The sequence below is a fragment of the Bradysia coprophila genome, unplaced genomic scaffold (assembly GCF_014529535.1).
Source record: "Bradysia coprophila strain Holo2 unplaced genomic scaffold, BU_Bcop_v1 contig_193, whole genome shotgun sequence".
Taxonomy (NCBI): domain Eukaryota; kingdom Metazoa; phylum Arthropoda; class Insecta; order Diptera; family Sciaridae; genus Bradysia; species Bradysia coprophila.
The window spans coordinates 47,488-63,765 of record NW_023503456.1 but is presented as its reverse complement, the minus strand read 5'-3'; the positions used below and the strand labels follow the sequence as shown (position 1 = coordinate 63,765).

The 16,278-nt window shown below is 35.4% G+C and overlaps 1 protein-coding gene across 2 annotated transcripts in view; it reads right to left on the bottom strand.

Annotated features, from left to right (window-relative positions):
• Window positions 1–14,470, bottom strand: part of LOC119075169 (acetylcholinesterase-like) — a 56,133-nt gene extending 41,663 nt beyond the window's left edge. The window contains exon 1 of one of the 2 annotated variants that reach the window (XM_037181563.1): window positions 14,029–14,470. The gene's annotated coding sequence lies outside the window, so the exon portion shown is untranslated. The remainder of the gene's footprint in view (window positions 1–14,028) is intronic. The other variant, XM_037181565.1, reaches the window with a different exon arrangement.
• Between the last annotated feature and the right edge of the window lie 1,808 nt (window positions 14,471–16,278).

Here is a 16,278-nt window from a genome sequence, read left to right as displayed (position 1 = left end):
TACATCTACATGCAATTAAAACGAAGAAAACTCAAAATTGTTTTCACATGAAAACATACTGCCACGCAAATTCAAATTTTCAGCTCACTTTATTGTGACAGCTATACCCCGATATCAGTTATATTTCCTCTACTTAAACACCGTATAGACTGTTATGATCAGAGCAAGAGAACCGAAGACTAGTTAAATATAAGTTGTCTTGGGATACTTGTCAAAATATTTCTTTCTCTTTCATCATAACCTCTATACTGAAATCAGTCAAAAACACTCAAAAGAGTAAAAGTGACGCATTATTCGAAAACAACTGATATCACTGTAGGTGACCCATTCTGTGCTTGTACGCAAAAATTGTAAAAGCAAAAATTTGATCGAAAAATTTCTAGAAACAAATTTTACCAAAAAAAATTTGCTTCACAAAGTGGCAAAGTTTGTCTGATCAAAATCCGTCGAGTTGAAATTGAACTATTTTTCTGCTCACAGTTGTCAAAATAAGCTAGATATACGGAAATATACTGAGTATATTTCTGTATATCTCACTTCATGAATTCGTCGAATAACTTTTTCTTAGAGTTACGTTCTGTGTGGAAGAGGTTGAAATCCTGTTCGTACCTAATTGTCACTGTTGATCAAAGTCAATCTAATGCAAATAAAACTAAAACTCGTCTCAACTAAATCGGTACAAATTGTCGAAACAAATTTAAAGTGCTTTTCCAACCCCGTTATTATCCATGGAATTTGGACGTCAGAGTAGGGAATATTTTTGAGAAAAATTTTCTTGCATTTTTCCAAAAAAAATAGTTGGGAAAATTAGGAAAAATGTTGGAAAATTCCGGAAAATATGAGAATTTTTTTCCTAAAAATCAGCACTGCGGCAGATGGAATAGAAGATTATTCGGGAAATCGGATAATCGTAGGCCATAAGATTGAAAATTGTGATTTTCGTAGACCTTCTTCATTTTTTTTTTTTTAAAAAAAACATGGCATGAAACCATGTTTTGACACCTTTATTGGTATGCTATAGTACAATCTTAACTTATATGTTAATTTATTACTATTGATGACAAATGTTACCAACTGTCTCTCTGTTAGAGACAACCAGCCGAACGTGTGTGAGTTTTTCCATTCCATTGATTGGATCTCATTTTGATGATGGTAGCATCGTTCACTGCGACATCTGTATTTCAGCAACCCAGACCTTGAGAACATTCTCTTCAACGACATAGCCAAGCACCTTACTATATCGCTTGCTTGATTGCTGATTGAAGAGCTTTTCCCATGATAATACCGACCAGAAATTCTATGAGAATGTCTTCTACGACGTAGCCAAGCACCTTACTAAATCGCTTGCTGACTGCTGACTGAAGAGCTTTTTGTTCCCACCATTTGCTGATAGATGGCGATTGGTGTCTGATGTATTCGCTCGTTGGATTCGTATATCACATAGCATTAATAATTTTTTTATTAATGTGTCAGCGATTTCGAACTTACGAACTTTCAGCACAATAATTCAGTGTGAGGCTAACGACTTACACACTGCGCTATTGAGTCGACCTTCTTCATGGACAAATGTTACATTGCTACTAAATGAGTTTCACGCACACTAACGACTGAAAAACATTTTCGATTAGTGCCCAATCAAAAAGAGCTGGTGTCGCAATTATCACAGTTATCACAATTCTTTTAATCAATTTGGCTAAACGACTTAAAAACGGCAGACTCAGTTTCCATTTGCTATACTATATGATACGTTCATCCTGTATACCCTCAAACACATTTACGCAACAAAAAGCATCAACAAAAAAATGTAAATTGATAATTTCATGAACCTAAAACCGTCCTATCCTCAAAAAAATACGTCCAAAATTTTCGGTGGCTGGCTGCTACTAACCGCAAGAAAATATTTGTCGGGAAATTTAATACTGTTTCGTTTAATTTTCATTAAATTATTGGCCGATGCTATTCGCCCGCGTGTGCTATTGGTGCCCCAAACGCTATTCTACCACGTACGGGCTAATAGCCTACAGGAGACGGCTGTAAATGCATTCATTATTACATTGTCAATCGTACCTACTACTACTACAGTCACATTTTCTGTGTGAAATTTAATTCAATTTAATATTTTGCAGTCTAAAAGTGCATCGAAAATACTGTACCACAATTCAATGCGCCAATTCTGACTCTGACTGCAAATTAACCAATTTAAATGATTTCATCAAAAAAAATTCAAATATTTACTGCGACTTCTGTATTACGTCAAATTCAACCTTGCTGTTCACTTTTATTTATCATTTTGTTCTATACAGTGTTAAAAGAGCGTAAAAGAGAAGAAAATGACCAGTTACTTAACAATGGATGATACGTCGAAATTTGTTTATAAAAATGCAGGCAACTGGGCACAAACCAGCGTATTTAACTGAGCTTGATGGGAGAATACTCATTTTGACATTCTATTGAGAGCGATCTTGTACATTGTTAAGTCAAATAAACAAAGCAAAAATTGAAAAAGTTGAATTTTGTCTCTAACACGGAGTACTTTTTTGGTAAGAGGAAATTAAGCATTAAGGCCCAAAAGCTGTTCGCCGCTTAGGGTAGAAAATACGCATGCGCACAAAGAGAGTTCTCTCTATGCGCATTATTATTATAACGGCGTGATAAATGAAGTGTCTGCGATTCCAGCTTTATGCTTAATTTCCTCTTACGCTGTTTACGCTCCGTTTGCACTCCGTTTACGTTTTAAACAATAAAAAAGAGGCGTGGTTTAGCTAAACGGAGCGTAAACGGAGTAAGAGGAAATTAAGCATTAACATCGATGATCCTGGCTTTTACAAAACATGATGGAGCAATGGAGCATCGATTGTTGTAGGCCATTTTGTAAGAGGCCTCATCAGTTTGATCACGCGACAGTTTATAAATGGGATCATTATTTTGATTACGACAGTCCTTTAAGGGGTTTATTACAATTTTTAGCATGTGGCAACCGGTACGTTGAATTTATGGCCCGGTTTGTTTTTGATAAATTGCTTTTAAAGGCAGAAAAGAAAGACTTTTGACCCGGACATTCTTCACGGCCGCTCACAGGTTGATCCGCGGTAAATTCGGTAAATTCAATTTTTGAGTACATTTTTCGCATTTACCGACCAGAAGCACGTAAAGCACTGTACGTCCGAGGTTCCAAATTTTTATTTTGACGAGTAAGAATACAGCCCTACCCTTCGTGTCGGGCCATAACGTTCCCACTCGTCAAAATGAAAATTTGGAACCTCGGTCGTAATGCGCTAATACTCATCGGATTACAGTGTAATGTAAATATGAATTTGCGGTCGAATAGTCTGTATTAGAAAAATCGCACGCGTGGACGAATAGTGTGGAGGAAACTAATCACACACGCGGGCGATTAGTCACTTCGTAAATTATTTGACTGAGGTGTTCCGGCTTATCCCATTAAAAGGTACACACATAATATGTTATACATATGTACCATGCAGAAGATGGTGTGTCTATTGTATGTACCAATATGACCCTAAAAAAATGAAGAAGGAAACGCTGAACACATCGAACATAATATATCTAAATAATATATTCCGTGAAGTGTGCTTCAGATCATATATGTACATAGATTTAAGAAGTGTAAAGGCTTCATTCATTCTATACACATGTAAATATGTTCATTCTGCGACGATGAAGTGTAAGGAATGAATATTGCCAAGTGTGGAATGAATATATATTTACATGGGTAGAATGAATTCCTCCGAAAAGGTGTTTTTATATACTTTTACCGGTACGACTCGTGTTATGTATTGACATGGTGGTACATAGATATATATATACATTTAAACTCTGCAGCATATACAGCAGAGCGAGAGACATGTACGTATATACATATCTAGATTGTATGATGGGCGAAAATTCACGTATAGATTTTCTTTTTCTCATTTTCTTTTCCCATTGTTCTGGATACACCGTTGTAGTATCTTTTGAATGTCCTTGATCCAACCCAGTATAGTATTTTGGATGTTTGCTCGATGTTTTTATACATCGCTGTTACTAAATATGTAAATATATTGTGTATACCGTCGTACACACGGAATATTAAGGGTATATAAGCGAAAAATTTTTGACTTATGTGTACATACACATAGCAGCAGAACATACAAATTTTATTTGTTCGGTGTTCGTTGGATATTACAGGTTTAAAAGTCGTATATTATTTGTTCATTACCAGGCTATATGTATGTACAATGTGAATACACAGATGTAAAATCATTTCACCTCCTGTTTGGCTTTTGAATTATAGGTGTATCCGTACGCTTAACCTATATTTGCAGCTTTAAATGACTAAATAAAAGAAAAACTTTTTTTTCCTTTTGCTGTTCCAAAGAAAATGCTTTTAATGATTTAAAGTTGTTGGACGATCGGTTTTTGTTGCGAACATTTTTCCTGGCAATGGAATTAACAAACGAACATAAACCGGTCCATAAAAAAAATTCTAGTGCTCCATAGACCTCATAAGTTTTTCGAGGTCTGTGGACCACTAGAATTTTTTGTGGACCGCGGTTTCTTTCGCGCTCCGCAGAATCGATTAATCAAATATTTTTTACGCTTCTCCTTGCATCGGCTCAGTCAACAACAAAATGTCCCTTCAGTTTTCTATAAATTGTAAAGCATATAAAACCCGCAAAATTCATCTGAATTTTAATTTTAAAAATATTCCACAACAAAAGTGTGTTACATACTATCACGGTCTGATAGTTCAGCAGCGTTATGGAGTCACTGATGCGGAAAAAATTTGCCGAAGCGTTGCATTGAAATGAATTTTTTGTGTTCAATGATTATAATACACATCATGGCACACCCAATTCAATTAGGACTGTTGAGACCGAAAATCAGGTGTTGGAAATGGAGTAGAGGGAGTCGAATGAAAGAAAATTCACTGAAGATTTTCAAAGAGTAAATTCTCACGAGAGGTTTTAACGATTGTTGCTGGATTTTCAAGATAATTTTTGAAAATTTCTTGGATAGAGGATTTTTGGAAAATTGCCTTAGATTTTGAGAATTTTCTATTGAAAGCATTTGAACCTCTCCAAGGACCATTTTTCGTTTGACAGAGTATTTTCGACTATATCCGTCCAATAATGACGTCCACAGTTTCGATAGATGAGGAAATACCTGCTTGTTGGCATACACATAATGAGTACTTCGAGGGAGGCGAGCCAAGAATGGAGGAAATTTTTGTAAAGTAATTATTGGAAAACTTGTTACAAACAACATAAATATTCGATTGATGCACAGATAAAACAACATACGTCATGTATTTATAAAATGGCTGGCAGCCAGCTTCACTTTTGTCTTACTTTGGACGCGTATGCTGCTAACGTTTGACATGTCCGTCGTGTGCACGGTGTACACATACGAGTGATACGAATAATCACGAGGATATGTACGTCGTATGTGTCATACGTTAACAGCATCCGCATCCGAAGTAAGACGGAAGTGAAGCTTTGTGCCAGCCATTTTGTACATACCTGACGTATGTTGTTTTATCAGTGTACAAAAAGAAATTGATTTTATCACTTTTTTTGTATACACCAACACCATTCCCATTCCCAACGTTTATTTCATTAGCATTCGTTAGTCTGTTGTTCCTATAATTGTATAAATCCAACATTCAGTTTCTATGAGTTTTGATCTATTAGCTCGACGGATAAAATCATTCATTAATCTCATAAAAAGATTTGATTATTGCAGTTAACTGTTGTTTGAACTATCACTATATCGAACGGGCCTATAAAGGAAATTAGATTACGTCAATTAAAATTTAAAATTGAGCGGGTGTTGAAACGGATTAATGTGGAACCGAATGCAATTCGACAAATTGGATTGATTAGGAAAATTTTTTGTTTTATGATTTCGATGTGCATATTTATTGACTTTGAAGAACGTCACTGTTTGTCGAATAGGACTTGTTAATACATTCGAAATTACGTCATGACCGGACGAGTCACCAAAAGGTGTCCGTGGAACTTCTTCGACTGTCTGACCTCTTCTTTGATCTTGCATAGAGTAGTACTCTATTAGAGTACACACAAATATGCAGATAGACTTAGTCAAGTGATTAGCTTTAAAAAGCTCTCTGCAAGCCTTGAGCTGCAAACAACGAACGATTACAAACTAAAAATGACTACAGTGCGATGGAAGCGGACATGAAATGGTTGTTTTTGACATCGAGTGCAATGCACTTTCTTAGGCTCTAAAATATATTTCGTTGTAGGCTTTCTTACGAGCACACACACACACACACACACACACACACGGGCTGGCATCTTGACGTAGCAGTCATTTTAAATTTGCCTTAGTTCGAGAAGCTGAGATTTCTAGTAAAATCGAGCTAGAAAACTTCGGAGAATTCTTTTGAAAAAGTCTTTTTATAGAATATTCGAATCTACTGCCGTTAGCTATCATGTCGCTATTTGTTGCTATTTTATTTATCTACTTTGACTCAATGTCTACACACTTGATCGAAGTGAGTGCACAAAAAAATCTTTAGATCAGTTTCTTTTGGCTATCCTCAACGCAATCCAATAATAGGAGGCACAAGAACAGATTTTTTAACGGTCATTTGGCTTCTTATTTTGTATGGAACGTCCGTAACGCATTTATATGTGAATTTTAGACTGCTGCTTTAACAAGACACCTTAACATCTGTTAGTATTCTCAAATTTATCGACAGTCTGCTATTTCCTCGATTTTCATGTTCGTTTCACAACTTATTGAGCACCCGTAAATAAACTCGGATCGAATCGCCGATTTCGGACCCCCTGCTATTCTGATACCATCAGTTTCCAAATATGTTCTATGTTAATGCTTGAATCAGAGCTCAATATATGGGAGTCTCCCCTGGCACTAGTGTGAAATAGTTATATGTTTACCGAGGGGAGAAAATAGGAAATTCCAAAAAGAGTGATGTTTGCGGCCAGAGCGAAGCGAGCGACGGTTCGAGTTAGAATAACATATTTCTCCCAGAGGTCAACACACAAAACCACGAAACGGAAAGATCGATTCGTGATATCATTTTTCAAAACATAAAACAAAGTGACAGTTCCATTGAGAAAAGTTCTATTTTTTTCCCCACTGGAGAGAAAGTGCAGTTTTCTCACTAGAAGTGTCATTCGACGCAGGGCCTATTATTTGGGAATAATTATTTGGTAAAAGACCAGACGGCATGACGTTGATACCGTGGTAAATCACTCTTGTGGGATGTGACTGTGAGGGATACTATGGTTGCTTCTTATATTAATGATTCTTCAAAGAAAGCTCGCACAATCGCAGACAAAGCTGAGAGACATAAGCATAACCATTATATTTCTCTAAAACAAAATTATTTATTAACACCACTCGCCTTCGAGACTCTAGGTTGTATGGGCCCAGAAACGAAGAAATTCATAGACAATTTGGGAATTATTTCCCAAAATTCTCAAATATTCCCTACAATGGAACTGAATTGAAGATGTCGTCTGTAGAGACGCAGACGTCTTTTCACTTAGCAATAGCTATTGCTAAGTGAAAACACTGCCGTTTGAATATTTGAACGGTCAGTGGATATTATTCTTATGAAATTTTTAATACACAAAATTACCTGTTTTAAGACGATGGAGGAACTCCAAAACTTTTACGTGTTACTTCAATGGAAATGGCACTTCGCTCATATGGAATATGCATTGACATTGCCTAATCACATAAAGCACATTACGTTCGAGGTTCCCAATTTTTAGTTTGACTTCAAAAACCTTGTCATCTAAGTCCCATTTCTGATAAATTAATCTGGTTTTAGTCGGCCCTGATTCTAAAAAGACAGTATAATTGAGTCCTTAATCCACCCTGGAGCGGTAGTACGGCAATCATTTTCTATCGTTTTCTCTTCTTCTACTTTGCCGATAGAAATACGCTTCGCGAATAGAGGTCTTTCATGGCTTATTATTTGGGAATTAATTTTGGAAATGTTTGAGAATTTTGAGAATATTTAACAATGTTTGAGAATTTTTGTGAATTTGTGAAAATAAACTTCTGATGAATGACTCTAAATGCCAGTGGTATTAGACACGACTTACAACGCCTGGTTGATAACAATAAAAAAGAATAAAAAAGTCGTCAAGAAAGCACAATTTTCTCATTGCCTATTGAAGGTGGTAAGACAATAAGGCAGAACACAACGTGCACATGAAATAGCATTTTGTGCACCGGACAATTGAAATACGACTTTTTATTAATCACAGCACTGAAATGTATACTTTTGTCAATCTAAAGCGAGAATGAAATTTTATATATTTTACTCGTTACAGTCGTTTTCCGTCACGGGTGCTTGCAGGAAAAGTTACTTCCAGCAGGGCTTAACGAGTAAAATACCATACACGTACATGCTGGTTAGGAAATTTTTTTTTGCCAAGTGCAAGGCTGCCAAGGCTGTCACACAAACCAGCATGTAATGTACTATTCCCGCACGAATTGTCGTAGACTAATTGATTATTTGAGAGTTGGTCTATTTCAGTTGTTCTGTGCACCAAACGTTGTTTGTACCTCGACAGGAAAATGATTTTTTCAGCATATTTCCTAAAAGAGCCAAAAATACTATTTTACACTGTCAACCTGCGTATAATAATCCTGCTAATTACGATATCAAAAAGGGCAAGAATGAGTTAAATTCCGTCACAGTAACTTTATTATGACCGCATCGCCCCATCATAAAGGAAAAGTAATATGGTAACCGTTGTTGAAGAAGAACACCACCACCATTGGTGGCATTATTATAAATAAAGAAAACAAATTTCGAATTAACGAAATAAAATTTGTTATAATCAACATTACCACCGACCACAATATGGCACGTCGTCGGTTGTAATGACAACCGGTCGTAGGGGAATTTTCCTTTATATTATTTGATCTAATTTATTCATTGGGAAAAGGTTAAAATTAATAAAAAATGGACGTGGTTTATTTCTGTTTTCGAAAGGCATTTTCTATCCTATAAAAACAATATTTCTTATTCATGTTACCGAGTTTCATATACACACAGACATTATACACACTTTTCCATATATATATAGTCCATATATACGCTACAGAAGGTTTAATGCAGAACTTTATGTTTGACTTCCGTTATGTGTAATGTTTAAAATTCACCATATGGTCTCCTTATATAGTGAGTTGAGTATATTCTAACAATAATGTCCATATTGCGTAAAATGGATTTTTAGTTTACTTTAATGTGAAAAAAAAAGATGTTGTGTGGAAAGTTTCAATTAGTACCTATATACGACGTGCATTTCACTCAACAATTTTCTTTCTTTCTTACTTTATGGAATTTTTGGTGCAATTAAATTTTGTTCAAGGAGAAGCTTCATAAATGTGTACAGGTTGATACAACGTTTTGATTAGCGTTGTAGCCCGTATATATAGTGCGGTTCATGTTATGGGCATTTTAAAAGGAAACCTTGAAAAGGAAAAAGAAAAAGAAAAACTTGTTTCCAAACCCCGTTTTCCCCATGTCATTTTAAATAATGGAAAAACGTTTATTTTCATACGTGACTGCCTTTTCTCGGTGCGGCAGTCACTTTGATTTTCCTTTGCTCTTACACCATTTCAAACATAGCTGACGCCGACCCGTACGAAACACCTATTCGTATCAAAAGCCTATAATAAGAATCTCTTCGTTTTCTTCTCTACTGAAAAGCTATTCGCCCTTTAAAATCAGTTATAATCTCTTTGCCTTGTCATCAAATAAATATCGACAGCCCCGTACGAAGTCAAATTTCATAAATTCCTATTTTCATTACACCAACTACGAAAGTTGTAATTTTCGCTTCCCGAATGAGATGCGAAAGTATAAAAATTCAACTCTCAGTTAACCACGACATCACAAGAGGTGCGAAAATACTTTCGCCCCTCAAGCGAGGATGCGAAAGTAAATGACAGCAACAACATGTGTTCCGTCTGGTGTCGTTGTGATCACTGTGATTGTTGTGATAGAAAAGAACGTTGCCAATAATTTATAAATTTTTCTTTTACCAGGGGGCTCCCGCCCCCTGGACCCCCGCATATTTCAGCTTATTTCGGAAAATTTCATCAGTTGGAACATTATAAGGAAGCTCAAATTACAGTTTTCGTAGTTGTTGTAATGAAAAGTTGTGTGGATCACATGGCACGACGTAAAAAAATTCAACCAGTGCGATTGCCGCCCTGGCCTTCGGCCACGGGCTGCAAACTTCGCACATGGTTGAATTTTTTTACTTTCGTCCTTTGTGATCCAAATAACCATTAAACACCTATATATCCGACTAGTTTTCGAAGTAGCAAATTTTTGGCGAACACTGTTCCCGAGTGAATCAAAGAATCTTTCATATCCAAGTAAATCCCAAATTAAATCCATATAAATCTTGAAGAGTGCGTGACCCCTCTATATATCGCTATATTTCACTATAAATAAACTAAACATCTCACAGATGAATATCCTATTATATAGCTCTATATGCCCAAATATAGCTCAATGTGGTGTGACCCAGGTACAGAGCGCCAAGCAGTTTTTGCTTCTAGGGCTTCCAAATTTGAACATATTTCGTCTACTTTCGCTGTATTAGATAACCGTAGATTAACCGTACCAATCAGGGAAAAAAGACTTTGAAATTCGATTCACCAGAGCGTGAGCTAGGTTTCTTGGAGTGAGCTTATATCAGGCTACTCGGCCGTACAGTGAACGTGGTGTATTTTGACAATATCTCGAGTAAACTTTGACCGAATTTCATGATTTTTTTGTTTGATAGGTATTGACGACTGTAAAGCGTCAGTACTATTTCCGGTCTCCAAACAAAATGGCTGACGGCGGCCATATTGGATTTTAGTAAAAGTGATATATCTTGGAAAAATGGTATTTAGAGAGTTTCTGATAACAAAGAAGTAATTGATTCAGGGGTTATATATGTGGGCATCTATATACATCTATATTGAGCTATTTACAGGCATATAGATCTCTTTTCAGCTACAAAATAGTATATTTATCTGTAAAGTCATCATTTATAGTGAAATATAGGCTAATATGGCGTGATTTGGAATATTGGAATTTCGTAAGGTTGCCTCCGGCAATTCCTTGTACATGATAACAAGGAAAAGAGTGTGTAATGCAAGTGATTTTAAAAGTCTCATAACTTTTCAGCAGCGCAGAGAATGAAGTGAGAGAGATGAAGGGTTCCATATTAAAGAGTTTTGATACGGATAGGTGTTTCGTACGGGTCGCCGTTAGATTATTCCGTTGACTGTAAGTCATGGGTTCTACAAAAGAAAATACACCGTACGTAACACGTTCACTATGATTAAAAATGTATGGAAATGTGATGAAAAAACGTTAAATGTTAAAATTTTGTGCCCTTTGTTAACACGATAACTTGAGTAAATCTTAGCCGATTTTCAAAAACTTTTTTTAATCGACGAAGTATTGAAATCCTCAGGTCAAGTTCGAAAATGGGTGGTATCGGTTCAACCATCTGGTAGTAGTTCTCGAAAGAAGCCTTATCTGCTCTTTGTGAACACCGTAACCGGGGTAATTGTGAACCGATTTAAAAAAGCACAGTTTGATAAAGTCAGTTTGATAAAGCACAGAACTCCTGAGGTTAGGTTTCAAGATAGATTATATTGGTTTAACGATGTAGCTGCTGTTGCTAAACGAATTTTTGGATCTATTTCAGTAATTGTTTCTTGTTATTTTATTTTGTCTTGTTAACAAAAGCGAAAAAACCACAAAAAACTAACGAGTGTGAAGTTTGCGGCCAGAGCGAAGCGAGGGTCGCAATTCACACGAGTTTAATTTTTATTGAAGACATTCATCATTTTATAGACAATAACGGTCTAATATGAGCATAAAACCAGACCAGTAACAGAAAATGAAGCTTTGAATCAAAAATTAGTATCGTTTTGTAACGTTCCAAGACTTTACGAAGATATTCAGGAACACTAAACAAATTAAATTATTAATGAGAAATTTAGACCGTTCTAGTAGTTCTTCTTAATCAACCAATAAAAAATATATTAAGAAACTTAGGTTCAGACAGTCAAGGGGTCTGACCCACCCAACAGGTGGGACATAGTGTTTTTAAATGATATAATGGCTGTAAATTTCAATTTTTGAGTATCAGTGCTTTGATCGTGACTCTTTTTTTTGCATATCACTTCTTCTGTAAGTAGAATATGAAGGACTTGCGTCACGCTTTCCTTATTCAAGAGGGTTTTTTTCTCTGTGATCTGATTTCTGCCAACAATAAAATCCGTTTGTGTTTGATCAAACTTAATTTCTATGATATTTAAAGTTGCCGAATGACATTGTGACTGTTCTAATACCACACAAAAAAAATATAAAGAAAATCCCTGTGCATTACATCTATTAATACACGTATACAGCAGAAAAACACTTCTTTTTTCATTCTGTTGAACAATCTTTTTCATATACACAGAGCTTTTCTCAACTCCCCCTCAAAAAGTATTTTATCTAATAAATATTCTGATACAAAGACTGGAGAAATACATTTCGAAAGCCACCACTACGTAATTTTTCTGATACGATCATCTTCTGGTCCATTTAATCTCATCCTCCATTTATTTTCAGTTTCTGAACGAATACTGTCCGTAAAATAATATTTGGAATTCATGCTCCTCACCTTACAGTGTGCGAATAGTGAAGAAGAGACTATTCGCACATTGTGTCTATGAATCGAGTAATTTACCGAACCAAAGAAAAAAAAATCCGAATCGAATCACGTTTCTGTTCTGTGCGTCTCCGATCTTAAATTTCTTGTTTCTAATAACGAATGCATTGGAACCACCAAGGCCCAAACCAAACAAAATACGAATCTGGTATGGTAGTGCTGGATGTCAGCTACACATTAAGTGCAGTGTCCACCGTGAAAAAATGTCCGCCATTGAAAAAACACTTAATTTGTCTTAACACAAACGAAAAACAAATTCGTCTGTGTTCAGTGTTCGCATTTATTATATGTACAGTCAGTATAATACCTCTCTCTACTCTACTCCATCTCTATACGTTATATTATATATCCACACTCTGTATCTCTATATTTCGACAACGAGAAACAATTCCTAACCAACCAACCAACCCGAAAAAATAATAATAACAAAATTGAGTTGACTAAGTGTATGGACGAAACTGGCTGGAGTAGATATGCGGCTGGAAATATACATATACTGTTTCTAGCCGCATCTTGTCTCCACTGGAATTTATGACTTACTATCTACTTTTACCCCTGCCTTGCATATCAATTGTGTTGCACCCAAAAAAAACATTTATGTATAATACCATCCGCATTGCATCAAACGAATATGTGTAACAAACGTGTATATTGTTACGAACGATACTACAAAAAAAACATTTTTTCGTTTTTTTTAACAATAATTTATTTAGGTTGAATAGGAACCTATACAGATCGTGAATGTTTGGTATATAGATTTTGGCACACCGTATGCAATTAAATTGTCAATTAATACAGAACCAACACACAAAAAAAAGAAGAAGAAAATTATCATCTCTCTCGTTAAGTTATATTGTATAGTGTTCCTCCGCAATATCTGTTCTATTTATCTTCGGTATACACGTCATACGTGGATGGATATGTTTATATCTAGGCGCTGAAACTTTTTGTATATACACTCTACTCATCCCTATTCCGCCATTTTGTTTTTTTTTATTTGTCTTCATTTATATTTCACCGATTTGTCATTTTCAGGAAAACTATTATTCAGTACAATTGATGTCTTTCTCTTGTAAGATGAAAAAAAAATTAATTCCATTTACAAACCCCATGTCAGTTAAAGTTTAATTTAATGTTCTGTTGGTATTAGATCAATATAAAAAGAAAAAATATTCCGAAAAATTGAAATATTTTTTTTTTCTTAAGCTTCAGACATAAAAAAGAAATGAAAAAGGATAAATCCATCGAAATCGGTATACACACAAGAGGAGTGATAAAAGCTTACCCTTTTTTTGAAAGCAAAAAAAAACCAAACAAACAAAAAGCTCTCCTATGTAATCAGCAAATAAATCAGCAAAGTCCCCGGATAGTTAGTTACTCGTATAATTATAATTTTTCATATCATTCACCGATTTTGTCTTTAATATAACTTTGGATCGGGAAAATTTTGTCCTAAACACACGTACACTCGAACACTGGCTGTTTATTCGAATTGTAATTTTTCCTTTTATCAAAAAACAATTTTCAATTTGAATTTATTGTTTAATTTTTCATTTCGAAATGTTCGTATTTTTCTACTGTCTGCTTCAATGTGATTTTTAAATCTAATGTCACCACTAAAAGTTTAATAATTTTTTATATTCCACAAAAGAAGAACTTTTTTTCAATTTCTTCTGTTAGTTTTCTCTCGAACACCGCAGTTTGGTACCACTATCTGAACTGAGATTAAAGAATTCTTTCGCATAGTTCGGTGGTTATTATAATTTTGTGAAAATCAAGAGGGGAAATTAACGCATGCTCAATTTTAAATAACATTTTTTTTTTCGTGGAACATTTCTATGGAGCTGGATAAATAGAGGAGAGAGCGAGCATTATATTCGTATCAAATTTGATGACGTCAAAACGAAAAACGATGATGTCATCGACGACATACGTTGCTTTTCGGTTCGGAAACAGGTGGGGAAAGTGTGCCAAAAGTTCAAAAATTTAATTGTTCACTAAAGAAAAAAAAGGCGGCATCGGTAGCGTTTTTTCACTGTGGCCATCCGAACTGACAGTAAAAAAAATCTCATAAATTTTATTACATATTTTTCGGTGGAATATGATGGAAAAGGAATGTGGAACAGAAAACGAAAATATTTGAATTATTTCTGCTGAACATGCAAAGTGTAACGGACACACTACTTTGGTTTTCGGGTGAGCGGATATAGCAAGTTTTGGTTTAAATTATTCGATATATGGGACAGTCCATTTAAATTGTGACATTTTGGAGATATGTAAACTAAATCTAAACCGATTTCGGAGAACTTTTTCTTCCCGAGTGCAGCCCGAGTGAAAATAATCTCAAATCCTCACAGCTTTTTGTATGAGGGTGGGAAGTCTAATTTCAGCAGATTCAGACCTGTTTGAGGTCTCACTACTATTGAGATTTTTCCGAGTTTTTCTCAGAGACATCAAGAAAATAAAATTTCCAACTTTCTCCCAAAGTGAAAACAACGTTTTTCATGCTAGCGATGCGAAAATCCTTATTGCTTTTGTGAAAATGACGTTTTGTTGTCATTCTGAGAGGCGCCATTTTAGGTGAGAAAATTATAATTTTGCCCCTCTAAAATGGCGAGTACAGCCATATTGGTTGAGAAAATAAACATTTGTAGGCCTGCTAAGAGAACCGTAAGTAATTACATTTCGAGAGGTGAAAGTAAATATACATGTTTGCTTTCGGTCCTCTTAGCTGGCCTACAAAACTCAATTCGTCATACGGAGAAGTACTTTGGGACGTCAGACTTCAGTCTGACGTAAATGACTATTGTTCAAAGTGGACAAAAATGAGGATTTTCACAAAACGCTTACATGAAAAACGTTGTGTTCACCTCGGGGAGAAGTAGGAAATTCCACCTTGACCGAATTGTAGCCCTCGCTTCGCTCTGGCCGCAAACTTTCGCAAACGAATATGGCTGAACCCGCCATTTTAGGCATCGTTAAATCGATTTTTCATCATGACGCCATGACGACTCATTTTTGGTCAAATGGAGAAAAATGTAGACCACAAAAAGATCTACATTTTTCTCCGTTTAGCCAAAAATGAGCCATCATAGCTTCAGGGTGAAAAATCGATTTAAAGAATGCTTTGGCCAGAAATATGTTGGATTCTGTTTCTTCGCCCTGTTTCTTGTAAATAAACAAACACCGCTTTTTTCGCTATATTTCGAGATTTGGTCTAGCTCTTCTTCATGCTATATTTCGTAAAAATGAAAAATGAATCTAATTACAATTTGTCTTAATTTAAACTTAAATTTGGCCAGAAATATGTCAGTAAGTTTTATGATTCCCTACTTTAAAAAGAGTAAAGTCTCACAGATGACGAAATTTGTAACGCAACTATCTTTGGACTTGCCCATATATGACTGGAATGTGTATGGTGTGTATGAATTACTAACTACATGTTTGAAATATTATATATATTCAACTGAAGGCGAGATGGATTCATATGGACAAATTAGAGAAATTATTAAAATTACATTTTTAGTACTCGTAA